General features: G+C 45.2%; 1 protein-coding gene across 2 annotated transcripts in view; it reads right to left on the bottom strand.

Moving 5' to 3' along the window:
- The window catches only part of MBD6 (methyl-CpG binding domain protein 6), a 70,310-nt gene extending 54,292 nt beyond the window's left edge, over window positions 1-16,018 (bottom strand). The window contains exon 1 of one of the 2 annotated variants that reach the window (XM_056562558.1): window positions 15,348-16,018. The gene's annotated coding sequence lies outside the window, so the exon portion shown is untranslated. Of the gene's footprint in view, window positions 1-8,157; window positions 8,225-15,347 lie in introns of those variants that run through there. The other variant, XM_056562559.1, reaches the window with a different exon arrangement.
- Between the last annotated feature and the right edge of the window lie 4,042 nt (window positions 16,019-20,060).

The following is a 20,060-nucleotide window of genomic DNA, read 5'->3' as shown; positions in this document are numbered from 1 at the left end:
GGAATGCGCCGCAGATAGCTGGGCTGAATCGACCAGCGATCTGCGGCCATCGCCGACATGGGGGGGTCATCATGACCCCCCTGGGCGATATGCCGCGATGCCTGCTGATCGATATCAGCAGGCATCGGGCACCGGCTCCCCTCCAGCTGGCTGCGGAGGGCCGGGAAAGCTCATGACTTTCTCATACGTCATGAGTCCTTAAGGACTCTGAAATGAAGACGTATGAGAACGTCATGAGTCCTTAAGGGGTTAAAGTGAAAGTGGTCAGATGTGCAAAAAATGGCCGGGTCCTACAGTGAAAATTGGCTGGGTCCTTAAGGGGTTAATGCAGAGGGCCAGATGATCAGGGCAAGTGTCGCACTGAGTGGTGGTGTCCTTCTGAATCCCCCTCTTGCAACACACACTGCATTTTTTCTGGGATCGTCCCTTCTTTCCAGTGTGGGGGACCTCACCTGGAAAGTGTTGGCCGGGGACGATCCGGGGAACCGAAGTTCCAGAGGTGCTCTGACCCGGTCCTTGGCGGTCACCAAAGAGGAGGGCCTTTAGAACTTCCTCTTGGAACTACAGGAATGGGTCTGTGTTGCCAGCGTACTGGGACCGTACAAAAGAGTTGTACATGGCAACTTTTTTGTACCATGACGGTGTTTTCCGCATGGCATTATATGGCTTGAGGACTTTATCAGAAAGATCCACTCCCCCCATATACCAATTGTAGTCCAGAATAAAATTGGGCTTGGTCCCACGGTACCTCGCACAGAGACAGGGGTGCTGCTGTTCCCATGAATTGTGGTGAGCATAAGGACATTTCTCTTGTCCTTATACCTGATCAGCAACAGGTTTTCATGGGAAAAGGCACGGGACTCACCCTGGGGGATAGCAGTCTGCAGGGGATAGGAAGGAAGGCCTCTTTGATTCTTCCGGACTGTCCCACGAGTGACTGTGGATCTGGCGGCGAGGGATGTGAAGAGCGAGATACTAGCATAAAAAGTTATCCAAGTAAAAGGTGGTAACCTTTATCTAGCAATGGGTGCAAAAGGCCCCAAACGATTTTCCAGCTAACACCCAGAGTGGGGGGGACATTCCTCATACACCATAAACTTACAAGTGTACCCGGAGGTACTCTCCCAAAGTTTATACAGCTTCACGCCTTACCGCGCTCGCTTGATAGCGATGTATTGCCGGAAGCTGAGTCTCCCCTTAAAGCTGATGAGAGACTTATCAATAGTGACCTCCCTTACAGGGACATAGGCCTCCCAAAATTTGGCCCCGAAGTGATTGATGACCGGCCTGATTTTATATAGGCGGTCATACGCGGATCAGTTCGGGGGGTCATGCTGCATTACCAGCATAATGCAAACATTTCCGAATGGCCTCAAACTGGGGACGGGTCATGGCCATACTGTGGAGTGGGGTCTGGTAGAGGACGTCCCCACTCCAGTACTGACTGACCTTTGGTTTTTTAACTAGGCCCATATGCAGCACAAGGCCTCAAAAGGTCCTCATCTAGCCTGCACTGACTGGGAACCAGCCACCGGGCCTAACTAAAAAGGAGCCCGGGTTTGTGATGACGAACTGTTGGGCGTACAGGTTCATCTGGTCAACCATCACATTGACATAGTCGTCACTGAAAAAAAAAAAAAAAAAATGGATAGTCCATTTCAGTGAACCCAACAATGTCAATCTTGATTCCTGAGTCGCCAACAAGCTCAGGAATCATGGGGTCGTGGTCCACTAGCGGAGTCCAGACAAATTCACCGGTACTAAGTACCAGTAAACTTGGCTGGGGGGCTTGACTGGTATGAGCGCCAGGGGCACAGGGTCAGGAGCAGAGGAGGTTTGTGGGCTCACATGGCGGCGTCTCTGCCGCCTTGGTGTCTCATCATCAAAAGATGATGAGGATGTGGAAGAAATATGGAAGCTGGGGTCTTCCTCGTCCTCTGTGGCCCTTTCAGTGTCGGAGGCAAGTATGGCATATGCCTCCTCTGCTGAAAACACCATGTTGGCCATTTCCCTACTCTGATGGGGATGGGGGGGTGTGTAGGGAAAACTTTATTTGTGTATGTGCGGTGTGGTGCGAGACTACCTCCCTAACAGAAAAAATATAAATTAAAAAGGGAAAAAAAAAAAAAAAAAAAAGTGTTTACCTAATCAGTGGTGTGCACACTGATTAAAGCTTGGTGGCGGCAGGGAGTGCTGAAGTCAGTGGGGGTCCAGCCACTCAGCCCAGAACAGTGGCTGGTGGCACGTACAGACCCCCACACAAAATACCCAAAAAATAAAATAAAAAAACGCTTAACCCTGAAAAAATGCACCCGCCTGAACCCAAAAAACACTGGGACCCCCCGGGATCTCCTGTATGGGGCCCCGGCTCTGCTACTGTGATGACATTTCACGCCCAGCATGTAAGCTGGTAGAAACACCTTCTTCAGACCATCTAACTTGTTTCACATTTTGTTATGTTGAGGCCTTATGCTAAAACTAAGAATAAAAAAAATTTAAAAAGTTTTTGCCCATTATTCAGCATTTAATACCAAATAATGATTTAATGACAATGTGAGTAAAACTTTTTTGTGTTTTTTGGATAAAAAAAAAATCCAATTGACATGAGAATTTGGACACATTGCTATGACACTTAATATATCGTTTTGGGAGCCTCGCATTTCTCTTGATCATCTTTAAGATGTTTCTTAGAAAAACAACATTTTCTGGTATTTAAAAATGTAACTGGACCAAAAATGTTATTGTATGGCCTCAGTTCTAAGCATCATGTCAGGAGGAAAGTACAGAGACTTTTTCCAATGAAAACCTGACCCATAGTGCTCTGGACCTCCCTCAGAATGGGCTAAAATTTGTTGCGGGAAAAGCTGCAGCCTGTTTGCATGTGACTGTTCAGGTAGACCAATTAAAGGGGTACTCCAGTGGAAAACTTTTTAAGAACTGTCCAGAGTAGGAGAAAATCCCAATAGCAAACATATGCTGCTCTGGTCAGTTCCTAAAATGGACAGAGATGTCAGAGAGCACTGTGGTCTTGATGTCAGCAGAGAGCTCTGTGTTCTAAAAAGAAAATAATTTCCTCTGTAGTGTTCAGCAGCTAATAAGTACTGGAAGGATTAAGATTTTTTAATAGAAGTAATTTACAAATCTGTTTAACTTTCTGGCACCAGTTGATTTAAAAAAAAATATATAATAATAATAATAATCCACCGGAGAACCCCTAAACCAAACCACATTGTGGTCTTTACATGGGTTTCTGCAGCAGTTAATTTTTTTTTAGTCAATACTTCAGAACAAGGGCCACCAGTCCTACAAAAGCATCTAAAATGGCTCCATGCCGCAAAAAACTACTGATAGGCGTTTAAATGGATTTGAAGGCTAGTCCTGATAGCCTAAATGGTGCTGGTGTGAGGTGAATGAAGAATTCCTGTTTTATTGTTACACATTGGGTTTTTTTCAGATCAATGCTTATACTTGATATAAATGTTCTCCAATGGAGCCACTGATCAGTTGTTGGGTTATCCAGGAAAAAAACTTTTTCTTTTATATATCAACTGGCTCCAGAAAGTTAAACAGATTTGTAAATTACTTCTATTAAAAAATCTTAATCCTTTCAGTACTTATGAGCTTCTGAAGTTAAGGTTGTTCTTTTCTGTCTAAGTGCTCTCTGATGACACGTGTCTCGGGAAACGCCCAGTTTAGAAGCAAATCCCCATAGCAAACTTCTTCTAAACTGGGCGTTTCCCGAGACAGGTGTCATCAGAGAGCACTTAGACAGAAAAGAACAACCTTAACTTCAGAAGCTCATAAGTACTGAAAGGATTAAGATTTTTTAATAGAAGTAATTTACAAATCTCTAACTTTCTGGAGCCAGTTGATATATATAAAAACATTTTTTTCCTGGAATACCCCTTTAAGCTTACATTGTGATTGTAAAGTTTACCCCTCAAAGGACACTCGCCGTAAACTTTGTGCACAGAGCCATATATTTACGGTGCTGCTATTAAGTCAGTGAAGGAGCTGTGTTTGCTACATAACGGGTGAGCTCCAACTGCTATCAGTAGCCGCAGCCTCATCGATAATGGTGGACATCAGCAATCACGCTGATGTCTGCCATTTGGCCCAAAAATTCTGTGATCAATGTAAATCACAACATCTATAGTGAAACCGGAGGTTCTGGTGGGCATATCATAAAAAAAGAAATTACATAAAAAAAATAAAATGTATATACACATACATGTGCAATATTTTGATGCATCTTTTCTGCAGCTGATGTTGCTTCCCATTGACTTCATTGGGTAGGAAAGCACACAGCAGCTAATACGCAGCAAAATACGGCATGTGTGACCCTACCCATAAAAATAAAATAAAAAAAATGTAAATTACCGTTTTTATCGGCGTATAACACGCACTTTTTAGGCTAAAATTTTTAGCCTAAAGTCTGTGTGCGTGTTATACGCCGATACACCCCCAGGAAAGGCAGGGGGAGAGAGGCCGTCGCTGCCCGCTTCTCTCCCCCTGCCTTTCCTGGGGTCTAGAGCGCTGCTGTCGGCCCTTCTCACCCCCTGGTTATCGGCGCCGCTGCCCGTTCTGTCCCCCTGACTATCGGTGCCGGCGCCGATAGCCAGGGGGAGAGAAGCGGCGCCGACAGCCAGGGGGAGAGAAGGGGCAGCGGCACCCATTGCCGGCGCCGCTGCCCCGTTGACTCCCCTCATCCCCGGTGGCATAATTACCTGAGTCCGGTCCGCTCTGCTCCAGGCCTCCGTCGTGCGTCCCCAGCGTCGTTGCTATGCACGGCGCGGCGCGGCGCTCTGACGTCATGCGCCGCGCCGTTCAGCGCATAGCAATGACGCCGGGGACGCACGACGGAGGCCTGGAGCAGCGCGGACCGGACTCAGGTAATTATGCCACCGGGGATGGGGGGAGGCAACGGGGCAGCGGCGCCGGCAATGGGTGCCGCTGCCCCTTCTCTCCCCCTGGCTGTCGGCGCCGCTTCTCTCCCCCTGGCTATCGGCGCCGGCACCGATAGTCAGGGGGACAGAACGGGCAGCGGCGCCGATAACCAGGGGGTGAGAAGGGCCGACAGCAGCGCTCTAGACCCCAGGAAAGGCAGGGGGAGAGAAGCGGGCAGCGACGGCCTCTCTCCCCCTGCCTTTCCTGGGGGTATATCGGGGTATACACGCGCACAGACTTTAGGCTAAAAATTTTAGCCTAAAAAGTGCGTGTTATACGCCGATAAATACGGTACTTTATTTATTGTACCGCTTTAAGAAAATCTCAAACTTTTTAACCAAATTAGTGCATTTAAAATCCCTCTACTTTGACGACCTATATCTTTTACATTTTTCCGTATAAGTGGCGGTATGAGGGCTCATTTTTTGCACTGTGATCTGTACTTTTTATTGATACCATATTTGCATATATGAAACTTCACTGGAAAACACTTTTAAATGAACTGGTGCCAGAAAGTTAAACAGATTTGTAAATTACTTCTATTAAAAAATCTTAATCCTTCCAGTAATTACTAACTGCTGTATACTACAGAGGAAGTTCTTTTCTTTTTGAATTTCCTTTCTGTCTGGCCACAGTGCTTTCTGCTGACACCTCTGTCCATGTCAGGAACTGTCCAGAGCAGGAGGGATTTTCTCCTACTCTGGACAGTTCCTAAAATGGACAGAGGTGTCAACAGAGAGCACTGTGGTCAGACAGAAAGGAAATTCAAAAAGAAAAATACTTCCTGTGGAACATACAGCAGCTGATAAGTACTGAAAAGTGAGATGTTTAACAAGAAGTAATTTACAAATCTGTTTAACTTTCTGGCAACCCTTGATGAAAAAAAAAAAAAAATTTCCAGCGGAGTACCCCTTTAATTTTTTTTTTTATATTATGTGACAAAAAAAAACGCAATTTTGGATTACGTTGATGCTGTTCACCGTACGGGATTAATAACATTATATTTTGATAGTTTGGACATTTACGCATGCGGCGATACCAAATATGTTTGTTTATTAATTTATTTAGTTTTACACTTTCTGGAGTAAAATGGAAAAAAGGGACAATTTACATTTTTATTGTGGAGGGTATTTTTCACTTTTAATTATTATTATTTTTTTTTTTTACACTTTATTATAGACTATTTATAGCAATCATTTGATTGCTAATACTGTTCAGTGCTATGCATAGGGCATAGCACTGATCAGTGATCTTCTGCTCTGGTCTGCTCGATCTCAGATCAGAGCAGAAGACCCCTGGAGACGGAAGGAAGCAGGAGACCTCCGTCCGCCATTATGGATGATCGAATCCCCACAGCAGCATGGTGGGCAATCTCATCATCCATTTTACCGATCGTACTGCCGCAGATGCAGTGATCTGAATTGATAATGGCATCTGAGGGGTTAATGGCGCACATCGACGCGATTGCTGATGTCTGCCATTACCGGCGGGTCCCTGGCTGCTGATAGCAGCCGGGACCTGCCGCGGTCATGTGCAGGACATAAATGTATGTCCTGTTGCGTAAGTACCAGGGCACCAGGATGTACATTTACGCCCTGTGTCGATAAGGGGTTAAAATATAATGTTTATTATCCCACATAAACGGCGTAAACGTTAAAAAAAATAAACACCAGAATTGCTGATTTTTGGTCACATCACGTCAGGAAGAAAAAAAAACGATTAAAAAAGTTTCATCAAAACAAATACAATACCGATAAAAACTACAGATCACAGTGCACAAATAGGAGCCTTCTATGGGGAAAAATGAGAACGTTATAGGAGGTCAGAATAGGGCGATTTTAAACAGACTTATTTTGTTAGGAAAGCATGTAAACATGGGAATCATTTTAACCGTATTGACCAACTGAATTAAGAAAAATGGCAGTTTTACCAATGAAGTGTGAAAAAGTGCTCTAAAAATGTATTGATAATAGAACAAGATAGATAAATTCCCCTCAATGACCTTAAAGGGGTACTACCGTGCTGACAACTTATCCGCTATCTAAAGGATAGGGGATAAGTTGCCTGATCGTGTGGGGTCCCGCCACTGGGGACCCCCGTGATCTCGCACGCAGCACCCCACTCTCATCAGGCCACGGAGCGAACATCCACTCCGGGTCTGATGACTGGGCCGGAGTATCCTGATGTCACGGCTCCGCCCCCATGTGACGTCATGCTCCGCCCCTCAATGCAAGTCTATGGCAGGGGGCGAGACAACTTTCTCGCCCCCTGCCATAGACTTACATTGAGGGGTGGAGCGTGATGTCACATGGAGGCGGAGCCATGACATCAGGATATTCCGGCCCCGTGATCGGCAGTCATCAAACCCGAAGCAATGTTAGCCTCGGGGCCTGATGAAAGCGGAGTGCTGAGTGCGAGATTGCGGGGGTCCCCAGCGGCAGGACCCCGCGTGATCAGGCAACTTATCCCATATCCTTTAGATAGCGGATAAGTTGCCAGCACGGTAGTACCTCTTTAAGCACACAGACAACACAGGAATGGCTTAGGGACAACTCTGTAAATGTCCTTGAGTGGCCCAGGCAGAGCCGAAACCCAACTGAACATCTCCAGAGAGACCTGAAAATGGCTTTCCCCAATGATTGCCATCTAAGGCTACGTTCACACGGCCATCTAGACCCGTCCCGTTCTTCTCCCGTCAAAAATAAAAACGGACTTAAAAAAAAAAGGACAATAACGGATGCAAACGGATGACATTAAGGGCTCATCCGTTTTCCATAGACGTCAATGTTAAATTTACTGTATCCATTTTTTCAAGGAAGAAAAAATACTGCATGTGCCGTTTTTTTCTGCCATCAAAAAAATTGAAACGAGTGCAGATGGGTACAAATTGATTGTAAAAAAATAAAAATAAACATTGATAGGATTTTTTAAAGACCGTTTTTAATCCGTTTACAGCCTGCAAGAATAGAACCGAAATGGGGATGAAAAAAACAAAAAACGGGGACAGATGGCTGTGTAAACGCACCCTAACCTGACAGAGCTTCAGAAAAGAATGGCAGAAAATCCCCAAATCCAGATGGGCAAACCTTGTGTCATCATCCCCAAGAAGACTGGAGACTGTAATATTTACCAAAGGGGGCTTCAATTGAGTAAAGGGTATGAATACTTATGTCAATGTTATATTTTAGTTTTTCCTTTTCATTAATTTACCAAAGATTTCTAACATTCTTATGGGACATTGAGGGAGATTTATCAAAACCCGTCCGGAGGAAAAGTTGCTGAGTTGCCCATAGCAACCAATCAGATTGCTTCTTTCATTTTTCAGAGGCCTTTTCAAAAACAAAAGAAGCAATCTGATTGGTTGCTATGGGCAACTCGGCAACTTTTCCTCTGGACAAGTTTTGATAAATCTCCAAACTGAGCGCAGAATAATAGGAGGGGACTTATTTTTTTTTATTTTTTTTTTTATATGGGAGTCTATATCCAAGACAAACCGTAGGTGAAGTGTCAACTGACCCCAACATCAGTGCTCACCTCACCAATGCAAAATTGTGATCCACAAGCTATTTATACATCTTTTAACATGTTTTTGGGATACCACAAGTTGCTGCAGACACCACATTACTATGGCAGCAATTAAGCTGCAGCAGTCCAATAGCTACAGAATTGGCACTGATACATAGATAGAGGAATGCTGGGAAATCATAAGCCTCTGCCCCATACTACAAGTTCTGTGAGAACCCAAAGGAAGAAACATAACGCTGCGGTATCATATGTAACGCTGCAAAGCATGCAACATTTAAAAGGCGTTTTCCAAATTGTATCACTAATGGCATATCCTGAGGCTACACCAGTGTTTCCCAACCAAGGTGCCTCCAGCTGTTGCAAAACTACAACTCCCAGCATGCCCGGACAGCCAAAGGCTGTCCGGGCATGCTGGGAGTTATAGTTTTGCAACAGCTGGAGGCACCCTGGTTGGGAAACACTAGGCTACACCATCAATATTTGCTCCTGGGGTGTTCGCATCCACTGATCTCACATAAATGGCGTGTCCTCCCTCCACAATGCATTTACACAGGTTGGACATAAAAAGCACAAGTCACACGTGTCGACTACATGTAGTGTGCAAAGATTTAACCCAATGTGTGCTGGTTTTCAGTTCTCTATATAAGAAAAATAAAACAATGTTTTTTTCTGGTAACCATGGCTGCCTGTAAGTAATAATAAAGGGATAGGCCATTCTTAGATATCCTATGGATATGCCAAAAACATTACATAGGTCCAGAAAGCACCTATCTCCACAACAGGGGTCCCCAGACCTACAATCCACCTGATAAGGCCACTGCATCCAGGTGAAGAATGAATGGAGGGGTGCCTGACTGTGAAGTGAAAGGACGGGACATGTGGACAAGTGAAGTCGCCTCTCTGTTCATTTCGGTAGCCATAAATGTCCGAAAAATACAGGGCCTAAATCAGGGACTCATAACCAGGTGGGCCCTTCATATTAAAGGAGTACTCCGGCGCGCACTTTTTTCCTTTTACCTCGTCCGGGCTGCAAAATAAAAGAAAACACACTTTATCTTACCTGCCAACGAGCCCTCAGAGCCCCGGTACAGGTGTTCGGTCCCCGGGCTGTATTCTTCTTACTTCCTGTTAGCCCGGCACGTCACATGGAGCTTCAGCCTATCACCAGCGGAGGCGGGACATCGCTGCGGCCGGTGATAGGCTGAAGCTCCGTGTGACGTGCCGGGCTAACAGGAAGTAAGAAGAATACAGCCCGGGGACCGAACGCCTGTACCGGAGCTCCGGGGGTTCGTTGGCAGGTAAGAGAAAGTGTGTTTTCTTTTATTTTGCAGCCCGGACGGGATAAAAAGGAAAAAAGTGCGCGACGGAGTACTCCTTTAAGATAAGTGCAAGTTTTTCAATGTGTCTGTAAAAAACAAAAAAAAAAAATAGTAATAAAGAATATATATAAAAAAAATTTGCACACACATACATATATATATTATATACATATATGAGGACTAGCTTTTGCCCGCGTCTTCGCTCACGTTAAATTTGGGGTAACATAGATCTACTTTTTACGATCCTGTAGTAATGAGGCCGATCTGGGAAAAGTCTACGGGCATCCAAACAACCCAAATTCTTTCAACTTTTATCGCCGCATCTAAAGACGGCAATATCCGGCATTAGCCACGGGTCCTGGCTGCTGACAGCAGCTGGGACCGTGTGGGTACGATGAGAGCTCAGCTCCTGAGCTCACTTCATAACCCTCCCAAGCCACAGCGCTGGGTATACCCAGCGTTCTGCAGCAACGGGTTAATTCATACAAACATTGAACCCCCGTTTCACCCTTTCAGGAAACGTTAAAACATTTGTTTCTGTATCTCTAATTGTTAGCCTAAAAACAAAGTTTCATCTTGAAAAATGACGGCCTTTCATACAAACTTTCAACCCCTATTTCAACCTCTTAAGGGTTGAATTTCGAAAAATCCTTTCTTATTCCTCGTCTAGGTCTTAAAAACAACACCTGAGAAAAAATTCAGCTTTCTAGGTCCAAGGGTTTAGGCTGGGCGTTGATGAGTCAGTGTTTCAGGCCTTCATATATAAATTTGTCTCATCCCCATCTTAATGTTTGCCTTAAAAAGTGAAAGGGGTCTGTTGCAGATTTCCGCCATTCTTCCATGGGGGACGAAAAAATGTGCAAGCAAATCCTATTGTCGCAGTTTACCAGCAGAATCCGCAACCCCAAGAAAAATATAAAAAATAAAAATAATGCTATGTTTACCTTACTGATTCCCCTTCCATTGATACAATGCCCTGGTCCCCCCCAGTCTCTGGACACCTCCTACTGCGGCAGCAGTAAACACCTTCACCAGAAGTCAGGTGTACAGACAGCAGTGCCATAGAGGTGTGACCCTATTGATCATAAAGTGATGGTAGCCTAGTGCTATGGTGTCCAATCTGCAGCCCTCCAGCTCTTGCAAAACTTCTGCTCAGAATTTGTCCTGATTTTATACAGAATTTCTTGCGCTCCAAACACAGATTCCGGATTGACTTCAATGGGACTCTGCCGCGGAATTTCACATAAAGAACTGACATGTTCATTCTTTTTGAGGAAAACAATTCACCACAATGTTGACTTCATGTAACAGAATTTTCAAGCTAAAATTTTCAGCCATGTCCAAAGGATAGAGGATAAGTTTTAGATCACATGTGGTCTGAGCGCTGGGGCCCCCCTCCCTATAGATCTAGGGGAGAGGCGACGATTGCTCCTATAGAGCTATATGTAGGGGGCGTGGCGCTGCTGTGAAGGAGAGCCAGGGCTCCAAACAGGAGATCGCGGGGGGCCCCAGCGCTTGGACCTCCCGCGATCTATAACTCATTCCATATCCTTCAGATAGGGGATACGTTTTCTTACATGATACTTCTCCTTTAAAGGGGTACTCCAGTGGAAAACTTTTTTTATTTTTTTTTTTTTTTTATGAACTGGTGCCAGAAAGTTAAACAGATTTGTAAATTACTTCTCTTAAAAAATCTTTATCCTTCCAGTACTTTTTTGTAAATAACTTCTATTAAAAAAAATCTTTACCCTTCTAGTACCTGTGGTCCCTCAACATACGATGGTAATCCGTTCCAAATGGACCATCGTTTGTTGAAACCATCGTATGTTGAGGGATTCATGCAATGTAAAGTATAGGACAGTGGTCTACAATCTGCGGACCGCCAGATGTTGCAAAAATACAACACCCAGCATGCCCGGACAGCCATTGGCTGTCCGGGCATGCTGGGAGTTGTAGTTTTGCAACATCTGGCGGTCCGCAGGTTGAAAACCACTGGCATTGGAGGTTATACTCACATGTCCCCGCCGCTCCGGACCATTACCGCTCGTCACCACTGCCCGTGATGTCGCTTTCCATCGCTGTCCCCGAGGTGTCCCTGATGCTCCGGCAAGGCCTCTGCTTCCCTGGCATCCTCGCTCTCCATCGCCGCCATCACCTCGCTATGCACGTCGCTCCTATTGGATGACGGGACGGCGTGCGCAGCGACGTGATGACGACGATGGATCCCGAGGACAGGGGATCCCGAAGAAGACGCGCCGGAGCCCCTAGGACAGGTAAGTGATCGTCAGCGGACCACATGGGGCACCGTAAGCGGCTATCCAGAGGCAGCTGAAGTAGTCTGCGCTGCCGGATAGCCGTTTATGCGATGGCCCCGACATACAAAAGAATCGTATGTTGATGCTGCCTTCAACATGCGATGGCCTCTGAGAGGCCATTGTATGTTGAAATGATCGTATGTCGGGGCCATCGTAGGTCGGGGGGGGGGGGGGGGGTCACTGTACTTTTTAGCAGCTGTATGCAACAGAGGAAATTCTTTGCTTTTTTGAACCACTGAGAGCACTGTGGACAAGACAAGAAATTCAAAAAGAAAATAATTTCCTCTGTAGCATACAGCTGCTAAAAAGTACTGGAGGGGTAAAGATTTTTTAATAGAAGTAATTTACAAAAAAGTTTTCCACTGGAGTACCCCTTTAGGCTAAGTTTCCACTTGTTTTTTTTCTGGCAGTTTTTGGATATCTGCCACTGCATTTTTTGAGCCAAAGCCAGAAATGTGTTCACAAGGAACAGGACATATAAAGGAAGGACTTACACTTCTGACTTTGGCTCAAAAACAGAAGTGGCAGATATCCAAAAACTGCCAGAAAAAAAGAAAAAGAAAAAAAAAGTGGAAATTTAGCCTTAAAGGGGTACTCCGGTGCATAGACATCTTATCCCCTATCCAAAGCATAGGGGATAAGATGCCTGATCGTGGGAGTCCCGCCGCTGGGGACCCCCGTGATCTTGCACGCGGCACCCCGTTTGTAATCAGTCCCTGTGTTCGCTCCGGGTCTGATTACCGGCGACTACAGGGCGGGCGGCGTGTGACGTCACGCCTCCGCCCCGTGTGACGTCATGCTCCGCCCCTCAATGCAAGCCTACGGCAGGGGGCGTGATAGCTGTCACGGCCCCTCCCATAGACTTGCATTGAGGGGCGGAGTGTGACATCACACGGGGGGCGGAGGCGTGACGTCACACGCCGCCCACCCTGTAGTCGCCGGTAATCAGACTGATTACAAACGGGGTGCCGCGTGCAAGATCACAGGGGTCCCCAGCGGCGGGACTCCCACGATCAGGCATCTTATCCCCTATCCTTTGGATAGGGGATAAGATGTCTAAGCACCGGAGTACCCCTTTAAAGGGGTACTCCGCCCCTAGCATCTTATCCCCTATCCAAAGGATAGGGGATAAGATGTCAGATCGCTACGGTCCCGCTGCGGGGGAGCCCCGCTATCATTACTGCACAGAGCGAGTTCGCTCTGCACGTAATGACGGGCAATACAGGGGCCGGAGTATCGTTATGTCATGGCTCTGCCCCTCGTGACGTCATGGCCCGCCCCCCTCAATACAAGTCTATGGGAGGGGGCGTGTCGGTCGTCACGCCCCCTGCCATAGACTTGCATTAAGAGGCGGTGATGTCACGAGGGGTGGCGCCATGATGTCACGCTGCTCCGTCCCCTGTATCGCCCGTCATTACGCACAGAGCAAAAATCGCTCTGTGCAGCAATGATAGCGCAGTGCCACAGCAGGGGCTCCCCAGCAGTGGGACCGCGGCGATCTGACATCTTATCCCCTATCCTTTGGATAGGGGATAAGATGTCTATGGGTAGAGAACCCCTTTAAAGCGTACCCGTCAGATCCTACAAAAAAACATTTTTTTAAAATATATCACTCAGCACCTAATCCTGACCGTGTACATCTAATTTTTATGTGTCTAGCACCTTTATTTTTTTATTTTTTTATTACACTAGTAATTTAGCTCACTAGTCTGAATTCCTATCAAAGGGAGGGGGCATGGCCACACTGTGCCGGTCTCCGTCCCTTCCTCAGTATGCTGTCTGCTCACATCTCCCCTAGCATTAGCAAAACTACAACCCCCAGCTTGTCCTCACTGACAGTAGCGGACACAAGCTGACATTGGGAGGATTTTTCCTCCAGCTGTGAGCCCTGCACCCACAGCTGTCAATCAAGGAAGTGTGTCCATGATGCATGGACACAGCAGGACTAGTATGTGTTCAAGCAGGCAGGGGGGCAGTTGTTTGACTGGCTTTTTCAATATGAAATACTGAACATTTTCTAATGAAAGCAATTGCAAAACCTATTGGTTGCATGCTTTACAACATATCAAAAATGTTTGTATCTGACAGTGCCCATTTAAGGCTCCAACCTGTGGCCATGCAGTTGTTGCAAAACTACAACTCCCATCATGAAGATAGTTGTAGTTCTGCAAAGGCTGGGAAGCCACAGGTTCAGGACCAGTGTACTATAGGATCTAACTTGGAGGCAGACTTACTTTTCATTCCTGTAGTCTGCCCTGTTGCACATCATTGTGATCTGGGACATGCCCTTGTGTATCCAATCTAAGGAAATGTAAGAAAAATCACCTTGCGCCAAAAAATACAACCTATACAGACTGCGCTAAGGTGTCACGACGACAAGATGAAACTATTTTACAATAAATCCAACAAACGTATGGTCTATAAAGTTTTCAGTATCTTTGAAGGCAACAAAAATGGTGCTGCAACCTATACTGTTCTTTTCATGGACCCCTGAGTGGAAATTAGAAAATGTTTATGCTAACAGAGGCCTAAACAGTAATGATACGGATTTGTGACCCACAAAGATGTATAAGAGAGCAAAGCAGCACAGCACCTAAATGGACGGCAGTGTTTCCCAACCAGCGTGCCTCCAGCTGTTGCAAAACAACTTCCAGCATGCCTGGACAGCCGAAGGCTGTCCAGGCATGCTGGGAGTTGTCGTTTTGCAACAGCTGGAGTCACCCTGGTTGGGAAACACTGACCTCCGGGGACAGCAAAGTGCACTATGTAATGCTAAAAAGGAACAATTCTGACATGTGAACTATACACAACATATTGATATACCAGACAGTATTAGGAAATGTGCCCTAAAGTATTGTATTTTATGAACCACAATGACTTTATAATAAGGCTATGTTGGCAAATCCGCCTCATGTGAACATACCCTACAAGGGCAGTCATGTGACAGCTGCCACTTTCGATGACCGCTCCATGTCAGGCTTTTATAGTAAAATGCATAGGACACACCGGTAGCATCCAGGTACCAGAATAGTCACATACTAGATATACTTATTCTCACACAGCTGCCCTGGCACGGTGGTACCTGTAGCGCCCCCCTCTGACCAGGACACTTGCCCTTCTCCCTGTCCCCACACCTGGAGAGGTGACATGTCATGGAGGTTACAGACAGGCACCAGCTGCTGGCTCTTCCCCCAGTGCCATGCTGCACTCCTGCAGGGTCACCTCACCCTCGGGCACTCACCTCCAGCAGATGAACTTGTGAGGGTGACAGGCAGCAGCCTTCGGGCCTGAGGGGGTTAATAAATGCCACAACAAAGAGCAATAAGGATCCCCCTCCCCAGCTGGGCTCTACTGCTTCCCTCTCATTCTTGTTATTGTTGTTGTTGCTGTCCTGGCAGGGCTGCCCCTCCTTGTAGGCTTCTCCTGGCTGGCAGTGGGGGGTGGTGGTGGTGGTGTCACTGGGCTCCGGCTGTAGTGTCCAGAAAAGCTGTGTGGCCCCCCGGGGCTCGGTCGGCTCTCAGGCTAGGGGTAGGTAATGCAGCTGGCTGGCTCAGGCCTGTGCTCGTAGATTTCCCAGCTCCCCCTGCCTCTCTCTCTTCTCAGTGGCTGTTTTTCCCCTTCCTTGGGCTCCTTACAGCTAGATTATGGAGTTTCCTGTTGCGCATGCGCGGAGACGGATCGGAGGGCAGCCCTGGGGATTCCGTGCCCACAATACCCAATCCACACTACGGGAGCCGGGAGGAGCGCGTTAGCCGCCATTTTGGTTGTGGGCAAACGACTACGTAACGCTTCCCTTTTTTTTGTGTAATTCCTTTTACTGCCGGGGTGGAGAGGGTTAATATTTCGTCGCGATTCGCGATACTCACTCGTCGTTTTTTTTTTTGTTTTTTTTTTTAGAATTTATCGATAGGGATTACTAGTTGTGTATCCCATAATAGTAAGACGTGTACAATAACAGCACAAAATGGCTGGTGACACGAACGGCTCCGTGACATAAACAAATATGAGGGGAGTGACAGACCGGAGAGGAGCGGTACCGGAGCGGTTCCTGCATCTACCTCCATATATTTACTGTCAGATTAGAATGATGTGAAAGATAAAATATTAGAAAAACCCCGGGTTATATCTCACTGTGCGAGGAGTACACCCGGTATTACAGATTATTCAAACAAAAAAATAAAATGCATTATAAAATTGAAAAAAAAATAAAAAAAAATTACTCCCTCAGGGTCTATTCACACGTACAGTATTCTGTACAGATTTGATGCGAAGGATTTTCTGCTGTAGATTTCAATGTAAACTCAATGACTGAACAGAGCTTCAAATCCTGCGCATCAAATCTGTACAGGATACTGTACGTGTGAATAGACCATTAAAGGGGAACGCCGGGTGGAAAACTTTTTTTTTTTTTTTTTTTAATCAACTGGTGCCAGAAAGTTAAATAGATTTGTAAATTACTTCTATTAAAAAATCTTAATCCTTCCAGTACTTATTAGCTGCTGAACACTACAGAGGAAATTCTTTTCTTTTTTGAACACAGAGCTCTCTGCTGACATCATGACCACAGTGCTCTCTGCTGACATCTCTGTCCATTTTAGGAACTGCCCAGAGCAGCATATGTTTTCTTTGGGGATTTTCTCCTACTCTGGACAGTTCTTAAAATGGACAGAGATGTCAGCAGAGAGCACTGTGCTCGTGATTCAGCAGAGAGCTCTGTGTAAAATAATTTCTTCTGTAGTATTCAGCAGCTAAAAAGTACTAAAAGGATTAAGATTTTTTAATAGAAGTAATTTACAAATCTGTTTAACTTTCTGGCACCAGTTGATTTAAAAAGTTTTCCACCGGAGCACCCCTTTAAGAAAGTTTTGACCTTAACCCCTTAAGGACCAAGGACGTACCGGTACGTCCTTGGTCCTGCTCTCCTGATATAACGCGGGGTTACACAGTAACCCCGCGTCATATCACGGCGGGCCCGGCGTCATAGTGAAGCCGGGACCCGCCTCTAATAGCGCGCAGCGCCGATCGCGGCGCCGCGCGCTATTAACCCTTTAGCCGCTCGCTCAGAGCTGAGCCGCGCGGCTAAAAGCAAAAGCGAAAGTTGCCGGCTAGCTCAGTGGGCTGTTCGGGATAGCCGCGGCTAATCGCTGCATCCCGAACAGCTTACAGGACAGCGGGAGGGTCCCTACCTGCCTCCTCGCTGTCCGATCGCCGAATGACTGCTCAGTGCCTGAGATCCAGGCATGAGCAGTCATCTGGCAGAATCGTTGATCACTGGTTTCCTATGAGAAACCAGTGATCAATGATAAAGATCAGTGTGTGCAGTGTTATAGGTCCCTATGGGACCTATAACACTGCAAAAAAAAAGTGAAGAAAAAAGTGAATAAAGATTATTTAACTCCTCCCCTATTAAAAGTTTGAATCACCCCCCTTTTCCAATAAAAAAAAACACAGTGTAAATAAAAATAAACATATATGGTATCACCGCATGCGGAAATGTCCGAATTATAAAAATATATCGTTAATTAAACCGCTCGGTCAATGGCGTGCGCGCAAAAAAATTCCAAAGTCCAAAATAGTGCATTTTTGGTCACTTTTTATATAATTTAAAAATGAATAAAAAGTCCTATCAATGCAAAAATGGTACCGTTAAAAACTTCGGATCACGGCGCAAAAAATGAGCCCTCATACCGCCCCATACACGGAAAAATAAAAAAGTTATAGGGGTCAGAAGATGACAATTTTAAACGTATTAATTTTCCTTCATGTAGTTATGATTTTTTCCAGAAGTCCGACAAAATCAAACCTATATAAGTAGGGTATCATTTTAATCGTATGGACCTACAAAATAAAGAGAAGGTGTCATTTTTACCGAAAAATGTACTACGTAGAAACGGAAGCCCCCAAAAGTTACAAAACAGCGTTTTTTTTTTCAATTTTGTCGCACAATGATTTTTTTTCCTTTTCACCGTAGATTTTTGGGCAAAATGACTGACGTCATTACAAAGTAGAATTGGTGGCGCAAAAAATAAGCCATCATATGGATTTTTAGGTGCAAAATTTAAAGAGTTATGATTTTTTAAAGGCAAGGAGCAAAAAACGAAAATGCAAAAACTGAAAAAACCCTGATCCTTAAGGGGTTAATGACCAAGTACTATTTTTCAAATCTGACCTATGTCTCCTTATGTGGTAATACCTTTGGAATGCTTTTTCTGAGATAGTCTTTTCGTGACATTTTGTACTTATTAGTGGTTGAGTTTGGTGGATACATGCAGCGTTTTTTGTGGAAAAACTCCAAAATAATGTGAAAAAATTGGAAAATTTCTGCCTTTTTTTTAACATTATTTTTTAAAGGCGTTCACTGTGCAGTAAAAATGATGGGATCTTTATTCTGTGGGGCGGTGTGATTATGGCCATACCCAATTTAGGCTGCATTCACACTTCGTTTTTACGTTACGGGTATGCGGTTTCCTGACCGGACCTAAAACCATAGTATACTACAGTTTTAGGTCAGGTCACAAAACCGGATATGGGTCAAAAATGAGCCGACCGGAGTCATCGTTTGACTCCGGTCGGCTCATTAAAGTAAATGGATTTCAGCGCTGGTCCGGCTGGGGTACGGGAGAGCCCAGTTTGCCCCCCCCCCCCCAGCCAGATCTGGCACCCGTAATGTAAAAAAGAAGTGTCAATGCACCATGTTTTTGCAATACAGCTCCTTATCAGGTTTTTCATAAAAAAAAAAACGGATTCCTCAACAACCTGACTAAACTGTATTAAAACGTGTGTACAAATTTTAATCCGTATAGTGTTTGAAAAATGTTGTCCGATTACATCCATTTGTAAAGAAAAAACGTATACGTTTTTACCTTTTCATTCCATTATGAATAAAGTTTCACTTGTTTGATTGACTGCAAACTGCAAAGTCAAAAACCATATGGTGAAAACTGGATGGAACCGTAAGCACATACGGTGCTGTACAGTTCTCACTGACTCCCATGTAAAAAAAACAAAAAAAAAACGTATAGGGTTTATTACGGTTTTTAACCCGGACCAAAAACCGTGGTAGGCTATGGTTTTGGGTACTGGAAAAAAAACTGACAAAACCGTACAAGACGCAAAATGGGTGCAGCCGGATGCATCTTTTGACATACGGTTTTCAATGGAGAGTCAATGGTTACGGTTTTCAGTACGGGTTTTCAAATTGAAAATGTATACGGGAACTGTATTACAAAAACGTGGTGTGAACCCAGCCTTATATAGCTTTTTATGTTCTTTTTTCCTTTTTTTGTGTTGCCATGTTCCAACAGCTCATAGCATAAAAATGCCTCTAAGAAATGAAAGAAGCAATCTGGCTGCTATGGGCAACTGCTTCACCTTTCCTTTACACAGGTTTCTTTAACCCCTTAACGACCACGGACGTATATTTTCGTCCTGTGGCCGGCTCCCGATCTGTGAAGCGCTTAGAAGCTGAGTGCGCTTCGTATCTGCAGGACCCCGGTTGCTATCAGCAACCAGGACCCGCGGCTAATACTGGACATCGCGGATCGGGTTGATGTCCAGTATTAACCCTTTAGACATGTGTCCCGAACAGCTGACAGGACAGCGGGAGGTGTCTTACCTTGCTTCCGGCTGTCCGATCGGCGTTTGAATGCTCCAAGCCTGAAATCCAGTCTTGAGCAATCAAGCGCAGAAAACACTGATCAATGCAGTCCTATGGCAATGCATTGAACAGTGTAAGAGATAAGTGCATGCAGTTTTATAGCCACTAGAGGGGGCTATAATACTGCATAAAAAATTTTTTTTAAAGTTAATAAATGTGATTTAACCCCTTCCCTAATAAAAATCTGAATCAGCCACCTTTTCCCATTAAAAAAAAAAGTGTGTAAATAAAAATAAAAACAAACATATGTGGTATCAGCACGTGCATAAATGTCCAAAACATAAAAATATATTGTTA

This window comes from Hyla sarda, chromosome 2 (genome assembly GCF_029499605.1).
Source record: "Hyla sarda isolate aHylSar1 chromosome 2, aHylSar1.hap1, whole genome shotgun sequence".
Taxonomy (NCBI): domain Eukaryota; kingdom Metazoa; phylum Chordata; class Amphibia; order Anura; family Hylidae; genus Hyla; species Hyla sarda.
Note: the sequence above shows the minus strand (reverse complement) of the source record. Positions and strands in the feature narration are given on the sequence as shown.